We start from the raw sequence: 17,807 nt of genomic DNA, 5'->3' as shown, positions 1-17,807 counted from the left end.
GTCAAATGGTTTGTTGTAGAGGTCGAGTGAAAGCTTGTGGTCGAGTTCTGTGGTTGTAATCGAGTTGTCCATGAGACTTCGACGGTGAACGAGGCAGAGTACTCGATTGCGGCGGCGCAGAGATGGTCGAGTGTTGCGAGAACAAAGTGATGGCGAACGGCGAAGTGAAAAGGTCGAGTGACGGAGGAAATGAACTCGGTGTCGGCGGTGCGGAGGTCGAGTGCTTTTTGGAGGTCGAGTAAACAGATGGGTCGAGTGAATCTTGGTGAGAGATAGCGATACATGGCCTTCTGTAGAGTAAAAGTTTTGGATTTTTACTCTATCTCCACGTTGTTCCTTTGTCCCTGAGAACCACAAACACAACTAAGACAAATTAAAAATAACAAGAAAAGAAAAATTTATTTACAGAGATAGTCATGGGACTTCCTCCCAAGTGAGCTTGTTTAAAGTCATTAGCTTGACTCCTTTACTCCTTTAATCATCAAGAAGTTCTTGGAGATGAACCAATGTCACCTCTGGAAGGATTTGATCCGCTAAGTATTTCTTGAGCCTTTGACCATTTACTGTGAAATCTCCACTCTTACCAGCTAGAGTAACTGCTCCATAAGGACGGACCTCAGTGATACAGAAGGGGCCAGACCATCTGGATTTAAGCTTTCTTGGAAAGAGTTTCAAGCGAGAGTTGAATAGCAGCACCTGATCACCAACTTGGAAATCCTTGGTGATGATCTTTTGTCATGGAAAAGCTTAGTTCTCTCCTTCTAGATTTTAGAGCTCTCATAACATCAATTAAACCCAGGAGAGACTCTCCTTGCGTCTGAAACAGTCCAGAAACATCTTACAACAAGTCACAACCAAAAGCAATCTTGAAGCAAACTGGAGATGAAAAACAGAAACAAACAGCCTCAAAGACGAAACCCTAAAATACAAACCAACAGCCTCAAAGACGAAACCCTATTAAATCCCTCCGGTGAAACGCTAGCCGTAGACGTCACAGAGCTGCCCATAAAATATCGTGCCGATCGGAAACCAGATGAGACCACGATCTCAGTTGCAATCCCCGCTGGTCCTAATTCGCGTCTGAGAAAACGTGTCTCACGAAACTGCAAATAACTAAACAAATTTAAATACAAATCCACTTCTGTAAACTGGAGAATGACGATAAAAGACGTGAGAACAACTCTATCAAATTTATTTACCTTTGACAACGATTTGATATGTTGAAACTGTTTCCTCCCAAACCCTAACGATTCTGCTCTTTCTCCTTCTCTCTCTTTTTCTCCTTTATAAAACAAAAAGTGGCTAACTAAAGCCCTAATTTTGAGTTTCCTTTTTTATAAGCACACTCTAGGGTTTCTATTAACCCAACCGAGTAAACTGAGCGATTTAAAAACAAATCCTAACCGATTTTCCGGTTCACGGGCGTTACAGTCTTAAATGTTGCGAAGTTGCCACCATAGGTAGAGCCATGGCAATGCGGCAGGATGCCTTCAGTTTGACATTATGATACGCTTTGCGTGTAGATCTTATCTTTGCTAAGTGTGTAGAGATAAGGCTCATCCTAGTAGAAATGGTGTATGTCTTTGAAGAACTTTTTTCTCATAGCTTGACAGATTTGGAGGCTCTTCACCACTCACCAAGTAGTTGACGTGATCAGCATACCAAGAAAGCTTATCTCCTATTGCACATGCCAGATTGAGTGATTTTAGAATTTGAGCGCTCTCGTTCAGCTGCTTAATTGCCATTAGCTGTTCTTCTAGCATAGAGTCGTCAATAGGGACCTCGTCTTCGATTCTCATTCTAGATAGATTGTTAGCTACCCCATTTTCAATTCCCTTCTTATCAACTATCTCCATGTCAAACTCGTGGAGCAATAAGATCCATCTCAACAGCCTAGGCTTGGTATCCTTCTTCGCATAAATATGCCTTAGAGCGGCATGATCAGTGTAGATTGTCACCTTAGAACCTACCAGGTAGCTCCTAAATTTCTCGAATGCGAATACCACAGCCACAATTTCCTTCTCAGTAGTGGCATACCTTACTTGTGCATCAACCATCGTTCTGGTCGTGTAGTAGATCACATGAAGTTTTTTATGAATCCACTGACCCAAAACTGCTCCTACTGCAAAATCTGAAGCATCACACATGATCTCAAACGGGTAGTCCCAGTTTGGAGCTTGGATTATTGGAGAAGTGACCAAAGCTTCGTAGATCAACTTAAAGGCTGTCAAACATTCTTCATCAAATGTAAACTTGGTTTCCTTGTAGAACACTCTCGTGAGGGTCTGGGCAACTTGGAAAAATCTTTGATGAATCTTCTGTAAAACCCTGCATGCCCAAGAAAATTCCCGTTGTCCTTGACAGTCTTTGGCGACTGTAACTACATCATCACATCAACCTTAGCCTTATCAACCTCTATCCCCTCCTCCAAAATCTTGTATCCCAAAACGATGCCTTCTATAACCATGAAATGGCATTTCTCCGAGTTCAGCACCAGGTTTGTCTCCTCACATCTTTTGAGTACCCTGCACATGTTCAACAAATAGGAGGAGACGGAAGAGCCATACATGGAAAAAATCATCCATGAACACCTCTATTGATATTGATAATAGGTTCTTAAGATCAATTAATCCTAAAGCACTATCATGTCGTTGTAGTACTGAAGGTTGTCAATCCAAATGGGTGTGATGCTAACAATCAAGACGTGATCAAAAGTCACTAAGTCAAGCCAAGCAATAACAAGTTTTGGTGTGTTCTAGCAGTCCTAAGTGAACATGCAGAAAACAGAAACAGTAAAACACTCGACCAACACAACTCGTTGTAGAGCACTGGATGTGGTCGAGTGACTTGGTCGAGTAACAGGCAGTAAACAAAACAGAGACACTCGACTGCACAGTCTGTTGCCAGACAACTGGGTGGTCGAGTATCAGGTCGAGTAACAGGAGAGAAATACAAAAACTAAACAACATGTAACAAGATGGAGTAAACAACAGTAGAGAAAACAATAAAATCAATTAGATAAAGAATTCCGGAGGATGGGTTAACTGAGTAGTTTCGTTTCCTCAGTTTACAGGTGATTGACATGCTCAATAAACTATCCCTAGACAACAAGTTCATTAACCAAATCTAAGTGCCACCGCAACAGAGACCCTCAAGTTAACCTAGTCCCAGACTCAATCACCATTGACGAGAGCTAACCTAACAGGCATTACGAATCAACAAGTTAAAGCCAAAACGCTCCCTGCAACCAATACCTTGGTACAGGGCCACGAATCTCTGGAATTAGTAGTTCAGACATTTCATCGAACACCTTTTGGGCGCGGAAATGTCTGGGCTCAAATTCCAGTTGATCAGAAAGCAATAGGCATTAAGAACAACTAATTCAGAAGGGATCTATCAATCAATACTCAACCACCTAGCATACTGAGAATTCTACACTACTCTAACCCATCCTCAGAAACCTATTCACTACTCGGACATCATTAGCAGAGAACATAAACGTTTAACAGGATGAAAACATGATAACAACAGTGTAATAGCAAAATGATAAGAGGATGAACAACATTAACTGAAATCAAGAACAAATACTGAATACTGAATACTGAATATATATAGAGAAATTCGGATTACAAAAGGTCTAGAACACAGTGTCTCCGGAATAAAACTAGATAAAAACTTGTTCTCGAAAATGTATAGTACATGCTAGTTATAGCAAAATATTCCGAAACCCTAATACTTAAAACGACGCAGTATTGGGACGGATTAAGAACAGTACTCGACCCAGGTGGTCGAGTGAGAGGTCGAGTGATAAGCTAGAGTCTTTTTTTCTTCCTTGTGCTCGAGTGTCTGGTTGAGTGCGGAATGGAGAAGACTCTGAAGCTCGCCATCAAGTATGTAGTCGAGTGGTGATGATGGTGATACTCGACTTCCAGGTAGATGGTGTGATCGAGTGATGATCAGTTAGTGGAGGTGAAGACACTCGACCTCGGGGTCGAGTGATGTGATCGAGTGATGGTCATGTTGTGGAGGTGAAGACACTCGGCCTCGGGGTCGAGTGATGTGATCGAGTGTTTCTCGTGGTGGTACTCGGCTAGGGAGTCGAGTGATGAGGTGAAATGGTGAAGGACACTACTCGAACAGGGGATCGAGTGTTCTGTTGAGGTCGTGAAGCGTCTACTCGACCTGGGGGTCGAGTGGTTTGACATGATCAGGTCCGCTTCTTCCAATTAGCTCGTCAACAGCTCCAAATCACCAGAAATCAACAGAAATATGCAATATGTATGCAAACCTATCCTAAACATGCAAAGTGATGACGAATGATGAGAAATGATATAAAACAGTGATGATATGATGCTAAAGTGATGACAAATGGATGCTCAAAACATGCAAAATACACACTTATCAACTCCCCTAAACTTAGTCTTTGCTTGCCCTCAAGCAAACAATTAAGAACAAGCTGGAAGTGCAGTTTGAAAGCGGGGACTCAGAGTCAAAACACTAGATAAACTAGATGAAATCAATGTCCAAGTTGATAATCCTAAGCTGCGATATGATCGAAGTCTACTCAAAAACGTTAGTCATGCCTTATTATCAATCAATCCGACTCATATGCTCGGCCTACACATGTTTTCAAATCTACCAATCCCTTTAACATTCATTAGTTCTGGAACGTGAATCAAGCAATGCATCATCAATGAACTCATTTGGCTAAGGTAAAATGTCAAGAGACAAAGATGGTCCCTTACAGAATAGGCTTCAGTAATAGGGGATCTCTCAAAAAATAATTAAGCTTTAGTAGAATGATAAAGGTAAGTCCCAAGCTATGCATACAGAGATAAGATCCCATCTACCCAGAGTATATCAAATGAAGCTCTCATGGTAATCCCATCTCCAATCCCAATATAAGAACTTAACTCTACTCTTTGCATTCATGAATCTTTTTTTTTGTGAAATCATTTTATGAAAATTTTCCAATTGTTTTGGTTTTTCTATGCCTTAGATGAATGCAGACTCAAAAATATACACAATGCAACACACACTTCCTGAGCCCTCCCCCAAACTTAAATCACACAGTACATTGTGTGATAAACTTGGAAGAGAGTACTCAGGACAAATCCATTCACAGAAACAAAAGAAAGAACAAATCACAACAGATGATATAATACAATGGTGAAGTGAGGCGCTTACCTCAGTCGAAGAATGAATGAAGTTGGTCGTCAATGGCTGCCTGTGATTGCTCCCAGGCCATAGACGAACCGCCCTGTTCCGTATCAGCTCCAGCAGGTGGGTACTCGACCTCATCAGCTCTGTGGCGGCCAACACCGCTCTGAGGATACTCGACCTCTCTTCTTCTACTGCGGCCAGCACCGCGGTCGAGTGATCTCCTCGAGTGAATTATGCGTGATCTGCTGCTAGATCGAGTGAGTGTAGCCTTCCTCCTTCTCTTGTGCTCCTGGGACTCGAATGACGAATGCCTAGCCGGGACATGTGAGACTCTCTGCTCACTAAGCTCAGGCATGTGCTCAGGCTCATCAAATCTCCTCGATGGCATCTCTAGAGGAGGTTGTCCCTGTGGAATAGTTGTAGTGGAGGAGGAACAGCTCTCTTGTGGTTATTGCTGACAGCCCAGCTCTTGTATCCACTCAGATGGATCAAAAGAAGTACAGAGAGAGGTGTGTCATTGATTTAACCTTGGACAGACATGTTGTTCTTAGTTTGGCGGAGAGTGCCCTTGAGAGCCATAGCGATCATCTCCATATCAGAATTAGTAACAGTCCCTATGATCTCTCGGGAGTAGAGTACATTGGTTATAGAACGCTGGAAATACCTGATGACAGGGCTACGTATCTGATTGCTCTTTGACCTGGAAGAATTCAGCGGTACAGAGGTGCCAATGGTGATCCACAAGTCTTTCAACTCTTCTCTGTCATACTTGGGCTTAGTTCCCGTCCCACTGGGGAAACCAAACAATCCTTCCAAGCGCTTGATTGATAACCTATACTCATGACCATACACAGAGAATCTCAAGAATCCCAATCCTTCACAATCCAATTCATCAGAGGTCATACCTTGGTAGAGCTCCACTTGCAGCGTGGAGAGGAATTGAATTGTCTATTCTTCATATGCTACATACGAATAAGCCATCAGAGTGTCCAGATGACAACTCTGGTACAGGTGCTGAACATCCTCCAACAATCCAAATTGTGCAAGCGTGGTCGAGCATGGATACCTTGTGCTACAAAACTCATTCAATTTGAAGAGCCTAATATATTCCTCAGCAGGCAATACATCAGGTTTGTGCAGAAGTTTGGTAGCTCTACGAGTATGCTCAGGCATGTACTCGTCTTCCTGATCCTCATCTATAAGCTCATACCTCTCTGTCATTGCTCTCTTCCCACGGGCTATCTCAGCTTTTCTTCTGAATATTCTCTCTGTTCTCTTTCTGGCCTTGAAGACGACGACTCTGTCTCATCCATGTTGTAGTCAGGATCAACAGAAGAACTGCCACTGTAATTACTCATGATTCTCCTCCAGAAATCTAGATCTCAAAGCTCAAATGTCAATAGGTTAGTCTCAAAGATAACAATGAAACCAAAATTGTTATCAACAAGCAATGAAATAGACCCAATTGGTCGAGTACAATCTGATACTCGAGTAACCTAAGCTGTTCTCGAGTTACACTAACTCGAATTGGATCTATTAGAGTAGAACCGTTGGTCGAGTAAACTCTCTGAAGTTGGATGGCTCTGTTGGTTGCAAGAACAAGAGGTCGAATGGTTTGTTGTAGAGGTCGAGTGAAAGCTTGTGGTCGAGTTCTGTGGTTGTAATCGAGTTGTCCATGAGACTTCGACGGTGAACGAGGCAGAGTACTCGATTGCGGCGGCGCAGAGATGGTCGAGTGTTGCGAGAACAAAGTGATGGCGAACGGCGAAGTGAAAAGGTCGAGTGACGGAGGAAATGAACTCGGTGTCGGCGGTGCGGAGGTCGAGTGCTTTTTGGAGGTCGAGTAAACAGATGGGTCGAGTGAATCTTGGTGAGAGATAGCGATACATGGCCTTCTGTAGAGTAAAAGTTTTGGATTTTTACTCTATCTCCACGTTGTTCCTTTGTCCCTGAGAACCACAAACACAACTAAGACAAATTAAAAATAACAAGAAAAGAAAAATTTATTTACAGAGATAGTCATGGGACTTCCTCCCAAGTGAGCTTGTTTAAAGTCATTTGCTTGACTCCTTTACTCTTTTAATCATCAAGAAGTTCTTGGAGATGAACCAATGTCACCTCTGGAAGGATTTGATCCGCTAAGTATTTCTTGAGCCTTTGACCATTTACTGTGAAATCTCCACTCTTACCAGCTAGAGTAACTGCTCCATAAGGACGGACCTCAGTGATACAGAAGGGGCCAGACCATCTGGATTTAAGCTTTCTTGGAAAGAGTTTCAAGCGAGAGTTGAATAGCAGCACCTGATCACCAACTTGGAAATCCTTGGTGATGATCTTTTGTCATGGAAAAGCTTAGTTCTCTCCTTCTAGATTTTAGAGCTCTCATAAGCTTCTAAACGGATCTCATCGAGGTCACTGAGTTGGATAAATAGCTTCTCCTTAACAGTTTTTATGTCAAAGTTCAGAAGTTTTACAGCCCACATTGCTTTGTACTCGAGCTCAACAGGTAGGTGACATGATTTTCCATAGAGAAGATTGAAAGGTGTTGTACCAATTGGGGTCTTAAAGGCTGTCCTATAAGCCCATAATGTGTCATCGAGCTTTGCAGACCAGTCTTTTCTTGTAATCCCAACAGTCTTTTCTAGAATTGTTTTTATCTCCCTATTGGAGATCTCAACCTGCTCGCTCGTCTGTGGATGATAGGGACTAGCGACCTTGTGCTTTACTCCATGCTTCTTCAGGAGGGTCTCAAAAACCTTGTTGATGAAATGCTTCCCACCATCACTGATTACTACCCTGGGCACTCCGAATCTCGGGAAGATTATGGTCTTGAACAGCTTCAGCACAACTTTTGCATCGTTGGTAGGACTAGCAATAGCTTCGACGCACTTTGATACGTAATCTACGGCGACCAATATATATTTGTTACCGTATGAAGATGGGAATGGACCCATAAAATCAATCCCCCATACATCAAAGATCTCAACTTCCAAGATTGGATTCTGAGGCATCTCATTTCTTCTGCTGATGTTGTCTTTTCTCTGGCATGAATCACACTTTGAAACAAACTCATGAGCGTCTTTAAACATTATTGGCCACCAAAAGCCTGCTTGAAGGATCTTTAACACTGTCTTGAACGTCGCGAAGTGACCACCATATGCAGAGCCATATCTTGTAAATCTTATCTTTATAGAGAGTGTAAATATAAGGCTCATCCCTCTAGTAATGGTGGATGTCTCTGAAAAACTTCTTCCTTTCATAACTGGTCAGGTTGGGAGGCTCTACTCTGCGTGCCAAGTAATTGACGTGATCAACATACCATGGAGATCCTCATTCAACAGTGTTCAGTTGGTGGAACTCTTTCCCACTGTAGCTCCTTTCGAAGAACTCTACAACCATGAGTTGCTCTTCTAGCATTGAATCGTCTATCGGAAGGGGTTCTTCAATTCTCATCCTTGACAGATGGTCACCTGCACCATTTTCAATGCCTTTCTTATCTACTATCTCCATGTCAAACTCTTGCAATAGAAGTATCCATCTCAATAGTCTTGGTTTAGTATCCTTCTTGGCATATAGATGCCTCAAAGCTGCAGTGACCTTTGATCCAACCAGATAGCTTCTGAAATTCTCAAATGCGAATACAACAGCTAGAAGCTCATTTTCAGTTGTTGCATATCTTCTTTGAGCTTCATCCAACGTTCGACTGGCGTAATATATGACATGAAGCTTCTTGTCTATTTTCTGGCCTAAAACAGCTCCTACTGCGTAATCTGATGCATCACACATAATCTCAAATGGATAGTCCCAATTAGGCGCTCGAACAACAGGAGCAGATACCAAAGCATCCTTAATGGTGTGAAAGGATTTGAGGCAGTCCTCATCGAATTCAAATTCGGTTTCCTTGCACAATAGTCTGGTTAACGGCCTGGCTATCTTGGAGAAGTCTTTAATAAATCTTCTGTACAACCCAGCATGACCAAGGAAACTTCTGATGTCTTTCACCGTTTTTGGTGGCTGCAACTGCATCATCACTTCAATTTTTCCTTTGTCAACCTCTATACCTTTTTCTGATATCTTGTGACCCAACATTATGCCTTCCTTCACCATGAAATGACACTTTTCCAAATTGAGAACAAAATTCGTCTCTTCTCACCTGGTCAATACCCTGCCAAGATTTAATAAACATGAGGAGAAAGAGGGGCCATAGACCGAAAAATCATACATGAAAACCTCCACCATCTCCTCGATTAAATATGAAAATATAGAGGTCATACACCTCTGAAACGTTGCAGGAGCATTGCATAAACCAAATGGCATTCTCTTATAAGCAAAAGTTCCATAAGGACATGTGAAAGTGTTTTTTTCTTGATCATTAGGGTGAATTGGTATTTGAAAGAAACCACTATATCCATCAAGAAAGCAATAGTATGGATGATTAGCTAAACGTTCAAGCATTTGGTCAATGAATGGTAAAGGAAAATGATCTTTCCTAGATGCAGCATTTAACTTTCTATAATCGATACACATTCTATGACTAGTTATAGTTCTAGTAAGGATCAATTCATCCTTTTCATTTTTAACAACAGTCATTCCGCCCTTTTTAGGGACGCAATGAACTGGAGAAACCCAAGTACTATCAGATATAGGGTAGATGACACCAGCATCAAGCAGTTTCAAAATTTCTTTTTTCACTACTTCTTTCAAGTTGGGATTTAACCTCCTCTGTGGTTCAATGCTAGAGTAGGATTCGTTTTCAAGGTGGATCCTATGGTTGCATAAACTAGGTGAAATTCCCTTAATGTCGGATAATGAATAACCAATTGCTCTCCTAGACTTTTTAAGCTCAGATAATAGCAGGTTCACTTCATCATCATTTAACTCAGCATTACTGATCACAGGGTAAGTAGAGTTTGGACCAAGGAATGCGTACCTTAGGCCTTTGGGAAGTGGTTTGAGATCAACCTTCGGTGCCTTGAGTTCAGACCAGTCATCTGAAGTTGGGATGATCGGCTCCGCAGATTCGTTGGCAGTCAAGGTCGAGTGGTTGGTCGAGTATGTCCTCGAGTGTGCAGGTTGAACTCGTGTTAACCCTTCTTCGCTCATTACCATTACCTCTATCGCTGATCCATTCAATTCCTCAAAGGGTTCTGATTCTTCCATCGCTTTATGGGAGTCTAACAGCTTCTGGTATCCCAATGTTTCCAAATGCAGAAACCCATCTTCACCACTTTTGGTTAAAGCACTGTTAAGATGATCTTCTTCTACAAGCTCTTCTAGTAACTCATCAGCTAACTGATCCATTTCTTTGATCCAAAAGAGTTGCCCTTCTATGGTAGGCTTCTTCATCGCGTCTTTGACATCATATGTCATCCTAAAGTCTTTGCCAAGGTTTAGATCAATCTTCCCTTTCTTGACATCAATCATAGCTCCTGTAGTTGCTAAGAAAGGTCTCCCTAGAATCAAAGGGTCCTTGGGTTCTTCATCCATCTCTAGGACTACAAAGTCAGTTGGTATCTCCACAACTCAAATCCTGATTGGTAGGTTTTCGAGCAAACCATTAGGGATCCTTACTGACTTGTCAGCTAGGATGAGGGATATATTGCAGGATTTGTATTGAGTGAACCCCAATTTTTTGGCGACAGAGTGCGGCATGAGACTGACTGATGCTCCTAAATCACATAGACATCTGTTGAAAGCCAATGGACCTAAAGAGCATGGTAGAGTGAATGAAGCAGGATAACTAAGCTTCTTAGGAATGATCTTCTTCTATATGATAGCACTGCATTCATGACTCAATACCACCATCCCTTGCACTTCTTGAATTCTCTCCACGATCAAGTCTTTTAGAAACTTGTGAGAGTCTAGGATTAGCGCTAGAGCGTCAACAAGAGGTATCCGCAACTCAACCTCCTTAATGTTCTTGGCAAACATAGCTCTATACTTATCTGCCAATGCTTTCTTGTGACGACCAGGAAATGGAAGTTGTGGTTTGTAAGTGGAGGGACAAAGACCTTTTCTTTGTTCTTGACATCAACTGGTTTTGGAGCAGTTGGTGATGTTGCTGGGAAGGTTGGTCGAGTAGTTGGTCGAGTAACATGGTGGAGTGGCAGCTCGAGTGGTTGCTCGAGTGGTTGCTCGAGTGTCTGGTCGAGTAGCTGCTCGAGTGGTTGCTCGAGTGGTTTGTCAGCTTGATCTTTACTGAGACTTAAATCCTCCCCATCTTGATCTGCACTGTCCTCAGTGACTGTCTTTGGTTCCTCCCTAGTTGGAAGTGCTTTTCCACTACGCAGAGTGATAGCGTGAGCATATTCTTTTGGATTCTGAATTGCTTTTCATGGAAGTTGGCTTATCTGTTTTGGAGCAGAGGAAGATGCAGAATGTCCTTCTAAGTATCTGACTTCGGTATTCAATGTTTCCACCTTGACATTCAGATCATTGTAGCTACAGTCCAGCTTGTTATGTAACTTAGATATCTTCTTTGCCATCTCCATGGAGCCAGAGGCTTGCCCGTGAAGCAGTTGTTATAGCATTTGTTTCATGTCAGCATCAAGAGCAGCAGGACCTTGGTTTTGCTGAGGTGCACAACCAAGTGGTGGTTGTGGCTGGTAGTTCCCCTGAAATTGCTGCTTGGGAACAAAACCTTTATTGTAAGGAACAAAAGGTTTGTTCTGACCTTGTTGTTGCTGTGGAGGATACACTTGATCTTGTGGATTAGCAACGTTGGTGCTGCGGTAGGAGAGGTTGGGGTTGTTGGTTTTGAAGTTGTTATATCCTTTGTAGCCACCCTGGTTATTGTTGATGTAGCTGACTTCTTCTAACTAGTTACCCTCCCCATCTTGGACTTGATACTGCTCGTCATCAACAAGGAAGTGCACATGCTTCTGCTGGCTAAGAAGAATCATGTCCAGATTGTCATTCAAAGCTATGATCTCCTTCCTATGTTTGTCATCAGAGTCAGTTGTGTTTCTAACGGTCCTATCGCAGTCCTCGTTGTAATTACCATCTGATTGAGCAAGGTTCTCAACCAATTCCCAGCCTTCTTCAACATCCTTGTTTTTGAAATTCCCATTGCTGGCGGTGTCCAGAAGCATTCTGATGCGTGGTAGAACTCCTCTCCTCTGTAAAGAGTGCTGAGCAGAGAGGCTTTAGTGAAGCCATGATGAGGGCATTGGTTGGTATAACCCTTGAAACGCTCACATGCTTCACAGAAGCTTTCACCAGCCTTCTGTAAAAAGCCAGAGATCTCATTTCTGAGTCTTGCAGTTCTGGCGTTCCAGAAGAACTTTGATAAAAAAGCCTTCTTGCAATCATCCCAGGTGGTGATTGAGTCATGTGGCAGATTCTTCTCCCAGATGTGTGCTTTGTCGCCCAAGGAGAATGGAAACAAACGGAGCTTGAATCCGTCTTCACTGACACCATTGATCTTTGTTAGGTTGCAGAGCCTATCGAATTCATCAAGGTGGTCGATTGGATCCTCCATAGGCAGACCATGGAATTTGTTCCCCTGAATCATCGAGATGAGACCACTCTTAATCTCGAAGTTGTTGTTCTGGATAGCAGGAGGTGCAATTCCTATTCGCTGACGGTGATCACGTGGTGCATCTCCAGCACCAATGTTGGCAGGCCATTTTGTTGATACTGTTCGTCACCCATTTCGAGTGGTTGCTGTGGTTCAAGGTTGACTGTTTTTCTCCTTTCTCTGAGTTCGCGAGCTATGCGGTCGATGTTGGCATTGAAAAGGAGGTTCTGATTGCCTGTTGATCGAGTTTGCATACAACTGAGGTGTACCTGGATCAAGAATACAACAAGAAAAACACACAGTTAGCAACCGAATTGAAAATTGAAAAAGAACTTGATCTAAGCAAGTCTGAAATCTCAAATGTAACAAACAAACACCTCACATCTTTTGAGTATCCTGCACAAGTTCAACAAACAGGAGGAGACGGAAGAGCCATACATGGAAAAATCATCCATGAACACCTCTACTGATATTGATAATAGGTTTTTAAGATCAATTACTCCTAAAGCACTATCATGTCGTTGTAGTACTGAAGGTTGTCAATCCAAATGGGTGTAATGCTAACAATCAAGATGTGATCAGAAGACACTAAGTCAAGCCAAGAAATAACAGGTTTTGGTGTGTTCTAGCAGTCCTAAGTGAACATGCAGAAAACAGAAAATCAAACAGAAACAGTAAAACACTCGACCAACACAGCTCGTTGTAGAGCACTGGATGTGGTCGAGTGACTTGGTCGAGTAAAAGGCAGTAAACAAAATAGAGACACTCGACTGCACAGTCTATTGCCAGACAACTAGGTGGTCGAGTATCAGGTCGAGTAACAGGAGAGAAGTGCAAAAACTAAACAACAGGTAACAAGATGGAGTAAACAACAGTAGAGTAAACAATAAAATCAATCAGATAAAGAATTCCCGAGGATGGGGTAATTGAGTAGTTTCGTTTCCTCAGTTTACAGGTGATTGACATGCTCAATAAATTATCCCCAGACAACAAGTTCATTAACCAAATCTAAGTGCCACCGCAACAGAGACCCTCAAGTTAACCTAGTCCCAGACTCAATCACCATTGACGAGAGCTAACCTAACAGGCATTACGAATCAACAAGTTAAAGCCAAAACGCTCACTGCAACCAATACCTTGGTACAGGGCCACGAATCTCTGGAATTAGTAGTTCAGACATTTCATCGAACACCTTTTGGGCGCGGAAATGTCTGGGCTCAAATTCCAGTTGATCAGAAAGCAATAGGCATTAAGAACAACTAATCCAGAAGGGATCTATCAATCAATACTCAACCACCTAGCATACTGAGAATTCTACACTACTCTAACCCATCCTCATAAACCTATTCACTACTTAGACATCATTGTAGAGAACATAAACGTTGAACATGATGAAAACATGATTACAACAATGTAATAGCAAAATGATAACAGGATGAATAACAGTAAATGAAATCAAGAACAAATACTGAATACTGAATATATAAAGAGAAATCCGGATTACAAAAGGTCTAGAACACAATGTCTGCGGAATAAAACTAGATAAAAACTTGTTCTCGAAAATGTAAAGTACATGCTACTTATAGCAAAATTTTCCGAAACCCTAATACTTAAAACGACGCAGTATTGGGACGGATTAAGAACAGTACTCGACCCAGATGGTCGAGTGAGAGGTCGAGTGATAAGCTGGAGTCTTTTTTTCTTCCTTGTGCTCGAGTGTCTGGTTGAGTGCGGAATGGAGAAGACTCTGAAGCTCGCCATCGAGTATGTAGTCGAGTGGTGGTGATGGTGAATACTCGACTTCCAGGTAGATGGTGTGATCGAGTGATGATCAGTTAGTGGAGGTGAAGACACTAGACCTCGGGGTCGAGTGATGTGATCGAGTGATGGTCAGGTTGTGGAGGTGAAGACACTCGGCCTCGGGGTCAAGTGATGTGATCGAGTGTTTCTCGTGGTGGTACTCGGCCAGGGAGTCGAGTAATGAGGTGAAATGGTGAAGGACACTACTCGAACAGGGGATCGAGTGTTCTGTTGAGGTCGTGAAGTGTCTACTCGACCTGGGGGTCGAGTGGTTTGACATGATCAGGTCCGCTTCTTCCAATTAGCTCGTCAACAGCTCCAAATCACCTGAAATCAACACAAATATGCAATATGTATGCAAATCTATCCGAAACACGCAAAGTGATGACGAATGATGAGAAATGGTATAAAACAGTGATGATATGATGCTAAAGTGATGACAAATGGATGCTCAAAATATGCAAAATACACACTTATCAGATATAACCCGAATTTCATTGATTTTATCTATGTTTTAGGTAGAGGATTTTGAGTCTTTATGTTATTTCTCGAGTCTTTTTAGTGTCTTTTCAGGTACTCTATGCAATGGGACAACAATGGAGATAAGGAGACATTTTGGAGCAAGAGCTAAGGAAAAGGAAGCTAAGGATGATTTTGGATTCAGGAATCAGCGAGGAGTGTCGATCGACACACTCTTGGTGTCATACCCTGCTAGCTTAATCTCGACATTTAACTCACTGTTTGAACAAAAGAACTCCGTGAATTCGATCCTAAAATACTGCAATTGATCTCTTATTGGAGAGAGTAGTTCTAGGTAATTTGAACCATATCATCTACCATCTCCTCTATCAAATTCGAGAAAATGGAAGTCATACACCGTTGAAAGGTAGCAGGGTGCATTACAGAGCCCGAAAGGCATACGCCTGTAAGCAAAGGTTCCATAAAGACAACAAAAAGTAGTTTTTTCTTGGTCATTTGGGTGAATGGGGATTTAAAACTATATATAAGACCTAAAAATCGTGCATGGACTTCTCTGGGCCGCAACTGGTGTCTATCGACATCAAGAGTGTGTCGATCAATACTCTCGAGAGGATCTGAAAGAGAATTCGTCCTTTAGCTTCTTTTTCTCAGCTTTTGTTCCAAAATGTCTTCTCATCTCCATTGTTGTCTCACTCCATAGAATACATGAAAAGACTCTAAAAAGAATCTAAACATAACAAAAAGACTCAAAAACCTATATATATAAAACATAGTTAAAAACAGTAAAAATAAGGTTATATCAGAAAGCACCAATGATAAGCAGTGAGCTTATTAGAGAGTTGATTCAACATAAGAAATAGAGAGAGAGAAATATTGCGCAGATGTTGGTGGAGAAGAAGATAAGAGAAGGTAAGAAATATTTGATAACTTCTATGTTTATTGCTAATGAAGCCTACATTGGGAACTTTCCTTAAATACAAAAACACCCAAAACACTTACGTTATTAAAATGACAACACTTCATCATAGACGAAACTTCTTAAATAGAAGTGAAGCCTCTCTTTCCATCAGAGTATCTCTCATTAGGATCTTCCTTAGAATCTTCTCCATTGCGTTTGCCTTCCTTCCCCATGTTCTCATCCGTCTCCATGAGAAGAGAATCCATCATCCATCATCGGTCTGCCCCAAGACGGGGTTATGAGTTTATCAGCTCACATGAAGATGTCCACGAGAGATTAGCTATTAGACTTCTAACTTTCGTAGTTATTGATGATTAGAAGAGGAGAAGAGAATCCATCATCCATCATCGGTGTGCCCCAATACGGTAGGAGAGAAGCCGTCTTTGGCAGCGTACGTGTTGAGAACGCAAGAAAATATTAATTGATTTCTATATTGCCTGCTGATATGAGTCAAATTACCCTAATGATTACTCTCTCAAATAAAGTGGTTGTTATAACACTTACAGATTGAATTCCACAAAGTTCTCTGATCACACAATAGACTAATAGTTTCGAATGAAGCAAAAAAGAAAATATTATAAAAATAAAAGACAAGAAAACAATGAAAATTGGTTGTAGATTCAGATGATTAAAACGTCGGGTTTAGGAAAATTTTCAGGAAATATCAGAATAGTAGATTTAACAGAAAATTAGAGTTATTATCGAACCATTCTAGAACTCTAATCACTATTACAGTAACCCAACGTTGGCTCTTGCATTACTCTCTATCCTTAATAGTATTCATCCAAACTGACTTGTAAATCCCTAGAACTAAGCAAGCATTATAATATGGTTTGATAATTCCACATAAGTATTTAAATCGACGCTAGTCTGCATTTAAATACTAGGCTCATATAAGATAGTTTTGGCAATAGATGCCTTTTTGGGTACTACTTATTAACGTAAAATCAAGTTCTAATTAATTACTCTAGAACTAGCATTAAGAACAATCAAAGATGAAGAATTCAACATATATTATCCTAACAGAGTTTTTGATCTACTAATTCATTTAAATTCCTAATGAGAATCCCTAAACCCAACAAGAGAACTACTCATATATGATAATAAAAGAACAAAATCAAGTTTAAAGTAGAAATCAATGTAAGAAACAAGAAGAGAATAGAGTTTAGAAAGATCTATCTCTAGAATGAGCTCCACAGGTTTTGTCTCCCAAGCACAAAGTAGAATAAAGGGTAAAGAAAAGTTATCAAAAGTTATTAAGAGTTAGGTCTAAACAATGACCTTAAAAATATATATATAAGTTTCTATAAACGTGCATGGATTTCTTTTGAAAATTAGGAAAAGTTCTGGGCCGAATTTAGAAATCTTTAAAACTTCAATAAGTTGTGAAATTATTTTTCCGTCAGATATTGGTGTCAAGCTTATGTAGCATATGTTCTCTATTTTGCTCCAGAATGCTTTATAATCTCCAAATGCATTCCAAACATGTAAAGACTTGAAAAAGACTATAAAAAATTGTAGAAATTACAAAAAGACTCTAAAAACTAGACCTAAATCATTGGTAAAAGCAGTGAAAATCGAAATATATCACCTGCCACATTAGCTATATCTATGAACTACCGTTAGGTATTAATCCTAATATATGTTGATAAAAAAAAAAGAATAACTATAAGTAAGTTTAGGTTAAGCCACACTATGTGTGGATAAATGGTAATTAAATAACTTTTTCTTTATAGTTTTATTTAGAAAATAAAATAATGATTTACTTATATTAGATCCTCTTAATTAAAAATGTTAAAAGAGGCTGAAAATTGATTTCGAGAAGATTTTGTTCTCATTAAAAAAATGTAAATTAAGTTGTGTATTATATCTAACTGTGAAAATATC

General features: G+C 40.9%; 5 pseudogenes across 5 annotated transcripts; all 5 read right to left on the bottom strand.

Annotated features, from left to right (window-relative positions):
* Positions 1 to 584: 584 nt before the first annotated feature.
* AT2G12820 lies at positions 585 to 2,627 on the bottom strand (annotated as a pseudogene; the record flags this gene model as incomplete). The annotated part of the gene is made up of 1 exon: positions 585 to 2,627.
* A 960-nt stretch (positions 2,628 to 3,587) lies between these two features.
* AT2G12815 lies at positions 3,588 to 4,301 on the bottom strand (annotated as a pseudogene; the record flags this gene model as incomplete). The annotated part of the gene is made up of 1 exon: positions 3,588 to 4,301.
* A 934-nt stretch (positions 4,302 to 5,235) lies between these two features.
* Positions 5,236 to 6,528, bottom strand: AT2G12810 (annotated as a pseudogene; the record flags this gene model as incomplete). Its single annotated transcript has 1 exon — positions 5,236 to 6,528.
* Positions 6,529 to 7,282: 754 nt separating this feature from the next.
* Positions 7,283 to 12,936, bottom strand: AT2G12800 (annotated as a pseudogene; the record flags this gene model as incomplete). Its single annotated transcript has 1 exon — positions 7,283 to 12,936.
* Positions 12,937 to 12,989: 53 nt separating this feature from the next.
* AT2G12780 lies at positions 12,990 to 15,806 on the bottom strand (annotated as a pseudogene; the record flags this gene model as incomplete). Its single annotated transcript has 1 exon — positions 12,990 to 15,806.
* Between the last annotated feature and the right edge of the window lie 2,001 nt (positions 15,807 to 17,807).

Source organism: Arabidopsis thaliana, chromosome 2, assembly GCF_000001735.4.
Source record: "Arabidopsis thaliana chromosome 2, partial sequence".
Classification (NCBI taxonomy): Eukaryota; Viridiplantae; Streptophyta; class Magnoliopsida; order Brassicales; family Brassicaceae; genus Arabidopsis; species Arabidopsis thaliana.
Note: the sequence above shows the minus strand (reverse complement) of the source record. Positions and strands in the feature narration are given on the sequence as shown.